Source organism: Centruroides sculpturatus, unplaced genomic scaffold (assembly GCF_000671375.1).
Source record: "Centruroides sculpturatus isolate CEXI.00-Female unplaced genomic scaffold, Cexi_2.0 scaffold268, whole genome shotgun sequence".
Taxonomy (NCBI): Eukaryota; Metazoa; Arthropoda; class Arachnida; order Scorpiones; family Buthidae; genus Centruroides; species Centruroides sculpturatus.
The window spans coordinates 554,768-568,386 of record NW_019384499.1 but is presented as its reverse complement, the minus strand read 5'-3'; the positions used below and the strand labels follow the sequence as shown (position 1 = coordinate 568,386).

The 13,619-nt window shown below is 26.5% G+C and overlaps 1 protein-coding gene across 4 annotated transcripts in view; it reads right to left on the bottom strand.

The window, feature by feature from the left end:
* Positions 1-12,523, bottom strand: part of LOC111622004 (corticotropin-releasing factor-binding protein-like) — a 66,029-nt gene extending 53,506 nt beyond the window's left edge. For 3 of the 4 annotated variants that reach the window (XM_023364301.1, XM_023364305.1, XM_023364304.1), the window contains exons 1-2: positions 12,343-12,523; positions 12,133-12,180 (exon numbers count right to left, since the gene is read on the bottom strand). The gene's annotated coding sequence lies outside the window, so the exon portion shown is untranslated. The remainder of the gene's footprint in view (positions 1-12,132; positions 12,181-12,342) is intronic. The other variant, XM_023364303.1, reaches the window with a different exon arrangement.
* Between the last annotated feature and the right edge of the window lie 1,096 nt (positions 12,524-13,619).

Genomic DNA, 13,619 nt, shown 5'->3' with positions numbered 1-13,619 from the left:
ACACTGAAAAGATCTAATTATTGTTTTAAAATTTTTATATTAATAAATATAAAAATTCCAAATTAATTACGGATTATAATTTACTTAATAAACAAATCTATTTGTTTTCTTTATTAATTGGGAATTAATTTTGATTTTTAAATATGTTTTCTAGAATTCGATATTCTTACATGAATTATAAACAACAAAATATCCATTTATATAACTTCAAAATTACTACGAAAAGAGATTTTCTGTTAAAACAATTTTTATTTCTTAATATTAAAATTATAATTAATATACGAACTAATTATCGTTTAATATTTAGAAAGGATCAACATTTAAAACTGAAATTTGATTTACTGTATTCTTATATAATATTAATAATCAAATTTTGGATAAATTAAAAAGTCTTCATCTATTTCGAGACTTATGATAAAAATTATATATAGGCCTATATAATTATACGCAATTAAAACATAATTTAGTATATATTAATTTTATTTTATGCTTTTTATTGCTGTGTTTAAAAATAATATATAATTACAAGAAATTTTATTTTATTTTATATAAATATATTTTTTTAGTTCTTACTAAATATTAAAAAGTACATTTAATGGCAATATTAATTTAAAACTCTTTAAATGTTCAGAAGCTAAAAATGAAAAATTAATTTGAAGATAATTGAAAGAATTATTAGATAATAATCTTTATAATTTATTTAGATTTAAAATAAAAATATCTTTATTTCCCAATAATTAATTCTGTTTAAAAAACAATTTTTATATGATGATCGTTATACTATAAAACTTTATATATCTATATAATAGTTGCATTCATCAATGAAAAGTATAGAAATTACATGAAGCATTATGTATAAAATTTGCATCTTATCCTTTAAGGTTGTTACTTTGGCCTTTAGCTTTAATTTTTAATAATAATAATAATAATTTTAATAACAACGAATCAATAAGCTTCGTAAAATTCGATAGTTATTGGTGAAAAAATACCCGCATTTTAATATACACATATATTATTTTACTATTAGTAGATTAAAATAATTTGTTTAACAAATGTTTTAAATTATTGTATAATCTTACTCATATTAAATGTAATCAAAGTTATTTTAATTATAATTCTAAAAATGTTTTTATTTGATTTAAATTATAAAAAATTAGTTCTAAATTTTATTTATTTATTTATAAGTCTACATCAAAAGGTTCTTTATTTCTGATATTTAACGCATCATCTATAAAATATTGTTCTTTGTAAAAATTATTATTTAATTGAATTCGCTTTAAAAGTATGAAATGGAACATTTCATAATTAATAACGAAAGTACCGCACTTCAATAATAATAATAATACGCTCCAATTTAAGTAAACATTGTTTTTAATTATTAATAATAAAAATAATTAAACAATATAGAGCTTTAATTAATAAGTATTTATATAAATAAAAAATTTATTAATTAGAAATATGATATAATTAATTAGTTCTAATTAAAAACTAAGAAAAATGTCAACAAAAGGCCCTATATATTTCAATGATAAATTCTAATGTTTAGAGAAATATTAATATTATTTATGTAAAATACAGAGATTTGATATGTTCATAAAAAGGGGAATGAATAGAATAAAATATAGTTCGGATATAGGTTACAGCGATAGAAAATTTTCATTTTAATCATCATATTTAAGGTACTAAAAATGCATTTATAATTAAATCAAATTCCCATTTATAAAGATCTGATAATTAAGTAAACACAGATAATCGAAAACTAATGTATTTGTAGTATGTTATATCATCATTATAACTACATCTATCACATTCTTTATGACGAAGTATTATAATATTTTTTAAGTATTAAAAAATGCAAAACGAAGACAGACACAGAATAGATATCTTTTTGTAAACTAGCTTAAAAAAAATAAAAATGTAGCTCATGTTTAAATTTGTTTATGAGATGGCGTAGTGGACATTACAAGAAAATATATAAATCTATTTTTATTTATACAATATTAATTTTGTAGTCTGCCGAGTCGCTAAAAGAATAATAAAAATTTAATATCTGAACGTACGACGTGATTGAAATTAACTGTTTCCAGAATTAAATTAAGAGTTGCTTTAGAATAAAAGATAACTTATCTAAATAACTTAGATGTTTAAGAACATCTCGTATGCACAGAAAGATTTCAGAATATATAACCTGACTATAATTTATTTTTATGTCTAGTTTTTGAGTTGAATGAACAGATAGTTTATATATCAAAATTTTTGCATTGGATGTTATTGGTTTGTTTATTTATTTACAATATATTTTAAGCTAAAAGTATTTTATTTTACATTAAAGAATTTTTATTAAATGAATTTTTTAATATTTAAAATATTCGTCTAATAGTACTAAAATATTTTGCTAAATACTTATTTTCTATAAGTGAAAAGCGAGAATCCATATACATTATCATATTTCCGGATACAAGTTACAGGCGATGGCGAATCCGGGATTTTGAGAATATCAGTGATGCTCAAGGCAGATTGGAAAGGAACCAAGATACGTGCCAACAGTCGTTTTTCGGAGAATGTTACTTAATCACCTTAGAATAAGTAATTGAGTAACATTCTCCGAAACACGACAGTGTTTCTACTTAATTTTACCTAACTGAAGTCATGTAATATGCGTTATTATATTTTTATTTAAAATAAGAAAGCTGATAGCTTTGGAAGAAATCAACCAGTTTTGTTAGCAATAAATTTGTATTTATTAACAAATTTCAACAATTTTAAATACAGACTTGAAGGTTTTAGCATAATAATAGTATAACTAGCAGTCTAACATAATAGGTCAAGATCTTATCAAAAATCTCAGTTGTTGCTAAAAAAACTAAAAATAATTGAGAAAAAAAAAATTTGTTTTATTTCTACAAAAATTAATTTATCTTGGTTTTCGAATTCACTACATTATTTTAATCGTCTATTTATTGAAATTTCTTGAATTAGCTGCGCTTTTCGAATAACATATTATATTTTGGTACGAGTAATTGAACTAAACTTTTTCATTGTTTCAACTGACACAATCTTATATAAAGTACTACCAATTACATCAAAAAATGTAAAATAGACAAGAATGATGAAATTATTTTCGAAAAATTGCCATATAACGCAGATTTAGGAATAAGTTAATACTTTTTTCTATTACGAAAGATTTATCAAAAGTTTAAATAATAATTTCAATGATTGTAATTATAATTTCCTTCATTTTGCTACATCAAAAAACTAATCTCATTCACTAATGACATTAAATATCGCACGTTTTCAAAGAATGCAGTGCAAAATCAATAATTTTTCTTTTTCTAGAGATCGACAATTCCAGTTGCATTTATTAAAAAGGTATTGCAGATCAATATTACGTAATCAGCTATTTGCTTCAAATAACTTTATTTTGTTTAGTTCATTTAATTTTTTATTACTTTAACATAAAACATGCATTGATGTAATTTGAAATTACGTGAAAATTTTTATTTTGTAGTTATCATCTTATTGCAAGAAACTAAAAGCATTAATAATAGGGAAAATGTGTTTAAATTGGACCACTGAGGAAAATGTGGAAGTAGAAAACCTGGAAACGTAGTTTGTGAAAGTAAAAAGTTTCTCGACTCATAGTAACAATGTCACTTTAAACGCCGTAAGTGTTAACTTCTTCAAATATAGGGCTTTAAAAATCGGTTAATCCAATGTGTGGATTGGTCCAATAAAGGTAATTGTTTCCAAAACTGAACCACCAGTTTTAAATTGGACCGCCAGTTAAATGTTGTGGAAAATGGCTTCTCTAATCTGACACAAGGCTTTTATTTATTCTTCCTTTTCTTGGCCCAGAAATCGTGTCTTCGCAAATAGTGCAGTAGAACCTTTTCACAAGCTTAATGAACCCAATTCTGGCAATACATAGGCTGCGTTGTATCGTATCTTCCTGCTTATCTTCACCTCGTAGTTTACAAAATCGAAATCTGCCATTCTCATTAAACTTCGCACTTGCATACTTCGGTATTGTGGCAGTCGATAAACATTCTGTCCGACATAAATATCGAATTTAATGTTATCCTAAGAAACACCTATGGGTCTATTTTAGAACTCGTCGTCATCTTGAACATATCTTCCAACCCCTCGAAAACGACAATTACGAGTTTTCTTGTATGCCTATTACCTTAGTTTATGATATAACAATGCTTATTAGTAGACTACAGTGACACGAAAGCAACCTACTTGTAGTCATAAACCTCTAGCACAATCATCAAGGACTTAGATTTCAGACTCATATTGATAACAATCACACTAAAGCGTATTCATCAGCTATTGTATTGCCAAGTACTCTGAGGTGCGCAAACTTTGTATCGAGACTAACATATTTCCCTTGTGGTTTGTTATTGTCCCGCAATTACAGCAAATAAGCGTATATTCAGTATAGGCGTCCTTCCCATATAAGCTAACTAATTTCGTTTTTACACGGTAGATACGTTTCTGAAGACTCCGTTAAAAAAGACTGTACAAAAAAAATGGAAGATTAGTTTCATATCTTAAAAACCAGTTAATATGATAGGATAAACCACCTAATATAATAAAATGTTTGAAACAAAATATTTCGATTTTAGTTAATAAATTAGAGGAGAGACAATTGTAACTTACTTATATAGCCTGTATTATTCGCACAGATTTTAACTTTATTTTTTATTCGACATTATTCGATTTTAATTAAAACCAAAATACCTCTAGTTTTTAATACCAAATGGTATACAAAACTATTCCGCACTGAAAGAAATCGAAAGAAATGCAATCATACAGACAAATCGTCAAACTTCGAATTAAATTTTTTCGAACTGTTTCAATTGCTGGATAAAGTCTGAATGAAAGACTGTCGCTACACATGTTCAAATAAGCCGTAAAAAAAGGCTAAAATTTACTTGAGCGTATATAATAGCATTAAATATAAATTCTAAGTTTTTCTTTTTTTAAAAAATATTTTTCTAGAAAAGAATATGAATATTTTTCCTTAGAATTAAATCAAACGGAGATATTTTTAAATAGGCAAATTTATTGAAATATGTTACATCAAAACAAATTGTGTTATAAAATATTAAGTTTTTTCCAAACAGTTTTAAATCAAACTCTTGTAAAAATAGAATTGTATAGACTATATATAAAACCAATAGATTTTGATTGATAGACTATATATTTTTCGTTGTAAAAAATTTCTATGCATTTATATATATAAATATAATGTTTTCTTTTAGTTATCATATACATAGTATTCTTTCAAAAGCTAAAGAAATTATACACACATTTATATATACAGTATATTTCTATGTATATATATATGTGTGTGTGTGTATAGATCTTACATATAAAGTTTATCAGTAAACAGTTAAAATATAATTTTTTTAAATTGTTTTTGACGCTGTTTCTTTTGAATAAATATAACAATAATCCAGCAATGACACTTTACCGGCAATATTTAAAACTGCTTGTGGAGCCATGTGTTATCATATTTTATTTTAAAAACATTTTATATTTTTAATTATTATAAAATGGCAAAAACTTAATTTTGAGGAATGGATTTTATTTTTAAAAAATTGTAAATGCTAATAATGAGTAAAATCGTCATTAAGTCCGATCCTACATCGAGATACGACACACTACGCTCTTTATCTCCCCATCCCTCAAACCACCAAAATTATTAGGAAGATTGATGTTATTAATCAATCTCCCTAATAAACCAATCTCCCTGAAAAATTTCAGGAGTATTTGACAAAAAGCATAGAAGTTATTAAGCCACACACAAACATCCATACATAGAAAAAACTTCCTAATGTTTTTTTTTTCATTTCTCGACGTTTCTAGGTGTCTTGAGTCCAAAAAAAATCTTGAGGGTCATTTTTTGACCGATTTCCATACTTTCCCCCCGTTATATATAACAGCCAAGAAAGTATAAATGATCTAATTATAATTATTGTTATTAAGTAATGATAATTATAATTAGATTATTTTTCATATTTTAATTATGATAATCATTTTAATTAGGAATAATTTTTCTTTTAATATATTAATTCAAGATTAACATCATTGAATTCATAAATCCAAACAAAAACATCTGAGATGTAAAAAGATTAGCCAAGTAAAAATTTATGAGAATTTAGAAGACGGTCAAAAATTTTCTTAACAGTTTTGCTTTGGTAAAGATAAGTTTCGCACTTAGAAGACTTTTACCTGTATTATTGTTTTCTATATTTCGCCTCCAAGCCCCAAGCTTATCTTTACAAAAGAAAAACTGTTAAGGAAAATTTTGACCGTCGTCTAAATTCTCATAAATTTTTTTGGCATAACTTTTTTACATTTTATGTTTTTGTTTGGATATCAATTGTTTTCGTTTGATAATTGTATTATTACATCAAGACCTAAGACTATAACGTACAATTTGGTCGGTGGTCGGCGACAGACTGTTTCGATACGCCGTTTAGAAAAATCGTTATAAAAAGTTTTAATTTGGCATAAATTTGAGCTTTTGTAATCCGAGTAACATTTTGAATAAAATCCATTTGTTTCCATGCAATTTTATCTTTATAAGCATAAAATTAAGCCGTAAGACTGAAGTAACTCCATGGGGAAACACTCGTAAACTTTGACCTAGCGACCCGGAAGTTTTGCGAGCACCTCATTGATAACGAGAAAGGCTTAAGTTTAAAATTTGCGGTTTCTAGACCCAATAGTTTTTTCTCTATGAGCGACTGCAGATAAAGGAGGAAAAGGAGAAGAAAATACAGCTTTCTTTCTTTTTTTAGCGATTTTTCCATTTTTCAATTCTTTATATTTCGGCAACCGCATTACAGAAAATCTTGAAATTTTACACACTACCTAAGAAAATAATTTTCTTACGAACAAGATATTCGAAATTACTTCAGGTGTTTGGGGACAGAGAAATCGACCCCCAAAAATTGACAACTCTGATTCCTGTATATGTAGTCAGTGTCTTGACTCCTGATTTTCTGACAATCAACGTTCTTTCAAAACCTCAATCTTACTGTTTTTTTCTTTTATATAAAAATATAAACCCACTTATTTTCTGAGGCCGCGTAGATTTAAATCTAAAGAGTTGAATTTACATCATATAATTTCTCTAGTCGAGTAATTAATATTACAATAATAATTAATTTCAATATATTTTCTTGTGCAACTATTTGTTTGAACGGTGTTTGACTCTAATAAGACACATAATTTATAATTGATGCCTCAATAATTTATGCATAAATTTAATTGTTTCACAAAAAAAAGGAGAGAATATTACAGGTCATTAATGATAATAGTAATATATTTTCTATTTGTTTTATAGTTTCTATTTGTTTCTATTTGTTTTCTATTTGTTTTATATCTTTTCTATTTGTTTTATAAACCATTTATTTAATATTTATTGATCCGATAATGGTTATAAATAAAATTCGTGTTTATTAATAGATTAGTGAATTTAAACATATAAACCATAATATTTTAATGTAAATTAATAAAAATGTTTATATGAACTTTATAAAATGAAATTAATGAACATATATTGCTCCTTGAATATCTTAAAATGTCGAATCTCAGTTATAACAAAATATTTTGTTATAACTGAGCTCTGATGACTTGAAATGCCCTTATGTTATAGATCGCAATATTTCTTTCAGTAGTCACCATCAAAATATATACACACATATTTTATTTTAAAAAATGAAAGACCTTCATTTCACCTTGATGCGCCCACTCAAGGTCAAATAATTTTTATCCAAATGCGTCCCCCTTGACATCATACAACCTCGAAGAAACGGGATCTTGATAGTTCACTTAGTTTAAGAGATATTCAAGGTGGCAATAATTATTGCCTCACCCTTTATAGCTGACAGTTACAAGAAATTAGTTTTGATTTTAAATAATTTAACAAAATTGGCTAAAACAAAATGTTTTTAAAATTAATTATAACTTTTTAAATAATTACGTTTCGAAAAGGATAATGAATAAACATATCTTATTACCTATAGCAATAATACTTTATTAAATGAAATGTTAATATAACGTTTCCCTTATAAATTGTTGATTTTTAATTATAAAGTAATATTTTAAAATTAAACCAATAATTACATTACAAAAATATATAATTATTAATATCGTTATATAAATATTTTTTAAATATTTCATGTTATTTTATTATGAAGAAAAACGATTAATTAAATGAATACCATGCTATACATTATATTAGGTATTAATTATTATTATTTTTTAAAATAATAAACAAATTCTTTTTACTAAAGTTGCGTGAAATTTATTTTTAAACACAAGTTTTCCATGACGTCATTTTACGTTACTTTATATCGTCATCATGACGTCCTCTCTACCATTGCACAACGAATCGTAGATAGAATCAGTTGAATGTCAACGATGACGTAAGTTTAAATCACGTAAAAAAATGTTTAAAAACAGTAGCTCATCTGATATTATTTGATTTCATCAATCTGCAGCATATTTGATATTAAAAATGAAATTTTTAATATTTAAATCGTACTTGCTGTAGGCTTAAAAATTTCCTCAAATATTTACACTAGGACGTAAACACATCGTTTTAATCGACAATTTTGTCTCCATTTTTATAAGTTCTAATTTATAAGAAAACAAACGTTTAAGGTTAACTTTTTTTTAATTAAAAATAAAAAAATGACATAATAACATAATAAACAGATTAACAAATAGTTTGATTATATAATCAAACTATTTGTTAATCTGTTTATTATGAATCTTTTAATTATGAATGAGTTTGTGTTATCTAAAAAATGACTAATTTCATGAAGAAGAATGTTATAAAAATATCCAGCAACGAGATACATAACTTTCTCGGCAACAGTTAACAACATACAGTATAACAGCCGTGAAAGTAACTACATATGTAGTTTCAGATATAGGCTAATTGAAATTTATATATCACTATTAAATTGCCGAAACATATAGAAACATGTTATATAACGTATTTTAGGTAATAAAAAATTTTCAAAAAGTCGGGAGTGATTTAATATAAAAAATTCGTTAATATTTTCAATCACAAATAATTTCTTTATTGTGCTAGTGATAAAATTATCATTTTACGTAATTTATTATTCGTAATTTTTCTTCCGATGGTTCTTTTTATTTTTTATTATTATTTGAAGACAAGTTCGCCCAAATAGGGATCACCATTTCATACTTTTGCATTATAGACAATACTTTTTCGGCGACCGACCTTCCTTTCTGGATAAAAGGCAGAAAACCCCCAAGAAGGTACAGATGGTAACAAGGAAGACGTTCGTATAACACCAGTTCCGATTTTAGAAAATCTTTGTGTTTTTAATTGGAAATCTTTTTGGGTTTTTAAAAGGACTTTTTTAAACTTTTTGGCGGCTAATAACCTAGAAAGGAAGGTCGGTCGCCGGAAAAGTATTGTCTATAATGCAAAAGTATGAAATGGTGATCCCTATTTGGGCGAACTTGTCTTCAAATAATAATAATAAATAAANGTTTTTAAAAGGACTTTTTTAAACTTTTTGGCGGCTAGTAACCTAGAAAGGAAGGTCGGTCGCCGGAAAAGTATTGTCTATAATGCAAAAGTATGAAATGGTGATCCCTATTTGGGCGAACTTGTCTTCAAATAATAATAATTTAATAATACATAATTTAAATTTAATTTAAATTAATAATAATAATAATAATTTATTATTATTTATTATTAAATTATGTATTATGTACAGTAGCCTCTTGTTATAAGAGACAAACCAAATGAGCGCTATATCGATGGTGCGATATAATTGATGTAGCTGTCCACTTGTTTTGTCTATTTACGATTTCCATGCCGACTTGCTTTTTCGTAGGTTGTATTTCATATAATGTAGTTTAAACGTCATTACCTGGAATAAGGTAATAGTTCTTTGCCTGTAGAAATTCAATGGCAACCGACTTTTTTAAAGAATTACTTGTTAAGCGCTTTTATATTTGGAAGATAAAAAAATAAGCGCGGTATATCCGAATATGCGATATAACTAGAGGTTACTATAATTTATTATTAACTGAAAGTACTTTAGTTTGAACTTTATTATTTAATTTTAAAATTTATTCTTCTATTCATGAGAATGTGTAACTTATATAAGATTCGAGAACAAGTAACTGTAAACTTAAATGAAATTTTTTCAGTTTTAGTAAATATACTGCAATATAGCCTCGTTTATCCGAAAGCCGGTTATCCGAAACGTCGGTTAACCGAAAGGATTCCAATCGGCAAATTTTAATTTTCGCTAGTGCTATGGAGCTGCAATCTTTGGCTACTCCACTATTTTTTTTTTTTTGTTAATGTGTATGTTTTAGCTGGCAGCACTGGCACTTTTGTGTAGTGTTTTTCTGAGGACTGTGTGCCGTGCTGAATCGAACGTTTTTGATATTATATTAACTTCTAAAGTATAATTTTTTTGTTTTTATATTTTTCAAGATATTTATTTTCTTTGTAAAAAATAAAGAAATAATTTTTAACGATACAATATCCACGATTATTATTTTAAAAAGTTTACGTTAGGCTTAACGTCGACGAAAATTCAACGCGAAGCGACACGCAACGGAGAAAAATTTCAACATGGGATAGGTTAATATATTTTTTCGTACACAATCGGTTATCCGAAAACCCAGTCCCCAATTGATTCGAATAAACGACGCTCTATCGTATTCTTAATTCAATAAAACTATATAGATAAATGACATTTTTACTTTTCACGTTTATAAACAGTTTCCACATTGTTTATAAGTTATATATTAGAGATATAATAATATAAACATTAAATATAAGATTGATTTCTGGGATGGTGTCAGGAAACACGATCATTCACAACGAAGCATTTACATAGCTAACCATTAGGCCACGGATGAATATTTCAAAACGAAGGAAAGATTTTTCGAAAAATATCTGTTATGCCTCGAGCCTTACTATTTAATATTATTATGAATGCAGAGATACTTCCTGTTTTACGATAAGAATTTTTAGCTTATGTATAAATAATGACCTTTATCAACGTGATGTACTGTTATAGTTATTTATAAACACTTTTTTAAATTCTTGTTATAATATTTTTAAAATAAAATTAAACATCTTAATGCACTTAATAAACAAGTTGGCAAAGTTTTTGCTGGACTTTTCCGCCATTATTTGTTTTTGCTACCATTATCTTTAAGTTTTAAGATTGGTTCGGGAGATCTTAAAGAGTTTTTCTTTTTGTGGTTTTAGGTCTTTTCCCGCTCAGAAAGCACTAAAAAGCCAGTGATATTAAGGGGGTGAAACCATATCTCCCGAACCAATGATCCGATTTTCCTGAAAATATCTAGAAACATTTGCCCCTAATACACAAACCTACCTGCTAAACTTCAGAAATATTTGACACGGGAAAAGGCTTCAAAATAGGTGAAAAATAATCGTGTCCTTCACACACAAACATCTGTAATAGACCCAGAAATCTCAGAATATTTGATACTTTTCCGTTAATTGGGCGCCAGTCAGTTTTACTAATATTTTTAGCAAAATCGATATTTTATTTAGTAATTCACACATGTTTAATATTACAATGAATGTGTTTATATACATGTTTATACACATTTTTACTACTTTTCTATTATTTATTGTATGTTTGGTTTCGCGGAATGCTAAAGTTAAAAATTCAAATAAAAAAAAAAAAAAGTTAAAATAATAGTAGTAAAAATGTGTATAAACATATTCATTGTAATATGTTTGTAAAATAAGGTCTATCTGTAAAAAAATGTAAAATTAAACATCTTTTTTCTAAAACTGGATTGAAAATTGAATGGCGCCCAGTTAACGAAAAGGTATCAAATATTTTTGCATTTCTTCATGTTTTAAGGTCTCCCCGAGTTCCAAAAATGTAAAAATCTTGGGTATATTTTTTACCTACCGCCATACTTTCCCTCTTACGTAACAGCCTCTTATGTAAAAGTGTTAGTTTGCTTAATGTAAGGATCCAAGATGCTAGCGATAAAGTTCTAGGATGTTTATCTTAAACAGATTATAAGATATATGTCTAATCTAATAAAAACACATTGATATGCACTTACCAAACTTACCAAACAAGAAACGTACATTAGAGGCGACTCTTAAACTTGCTAAATATTAAAAAATAAAAAAAAATTATAAGATTAAGTTAACATAAGAACAATGTAAAGTATAATAATTTTATTATTAGGCCTAATTCAAGTTGAATTTTATTATTAGGCCTAATACTAATTTCAGTTTATACAACTTTCACGATTAATAATTACAGTTACCTTTATCTTTATAATTATTCTTTGGCTTTTAGATTCATTTATTTTCATACAGAGCAGAATCGCTTCCATTAAGTAAATATTTAATTAATCATAATCATAAAATTCACGCCATTAATTCGAAAATTATTGATGACATTCGACAGACGATAGTTAACTCTGACGTAATTGAAAACCTCTTCTGTGATTGGTCGAATTAGTTATGTAAATGAGATTACAGTACTGTATATTATTTTATATCGTCTGTTTATTTGAAATTATAAAATATATCACTTTTATAATAATATTAATTCTAAGTATAAAACAAAATGAAATAATAAAAGTTAGAATTGAATTATTTCGTGAATATTTAGANATTATCTCAAGTATATCCTTTTGAGTTATATCTTGTAAATTTAATGTATTAGTAATAAAGTTGAGTATTTCTGCTTTTGAAGTGGTTTTATGATTTGGGTAATTATACATAATTATATTGTTGTAACGATGTTCATTTGTTAACGAGTCCATTTTAAATTGTAAAAGTTCTTTATCCGTTTGTAATTTGTCTATTTCTTGCTTCAAACTATTAATCTCTGCTTCCATTTTTTTCTGAGTTTCTTTCGTTTCACGAATGTTTTCGTGAATAAAATCAAGTTCCTGTTTGATAATTACCATTTGGTTAAAGAGTTTATCGTTAGTTGTATTTATCAAATCAGATATTTTGTCCCCAAAGCACGGAAGTAATGGTGTCTAAAGAAATGTCCGGTTTATTAGTCAAAATTTGTTCAGAAGTAGTTGACTCACCTGGAGTATCATTTGCACTAGTTTGCGATGATTTTCGATTATAATTCACTTCTTCGATGCATTCTTCTTGAAGGTTTTCTTCAGGGCAAAAGTTAAAGTCCATTATCGTTTTGCAACTTGATGAAGATGACTGGTTTTTCTTTGTTCCTGGTTGGGTACGGTTTAATGGAGGTCTTCCTCGTTTGAATGGTGAACGTTGCATAGTAATTATTTTTATTATTGCCAATATAAGTTATAATAAATAATAACAATTTTAAACTTATTAGTAATAGTTAACGTTTAAAAAAACGATTAAATTCTTACTCTTGGTGTAGAAAGCCGAGTGCTCTGAAAAATACGCCAGTAGCCTCGACGGAAGAACACGCCCCCCTTAAAAATGAATTATACAGAACCTGGTTTGGAAGCTACTTCAAGACAAACGAAATTAAGAATTTTAGGAAATACTTTTGTAAGCGTAAGGGTACGTTAAGCTCGAAGTATTGCATGAATTTACGATT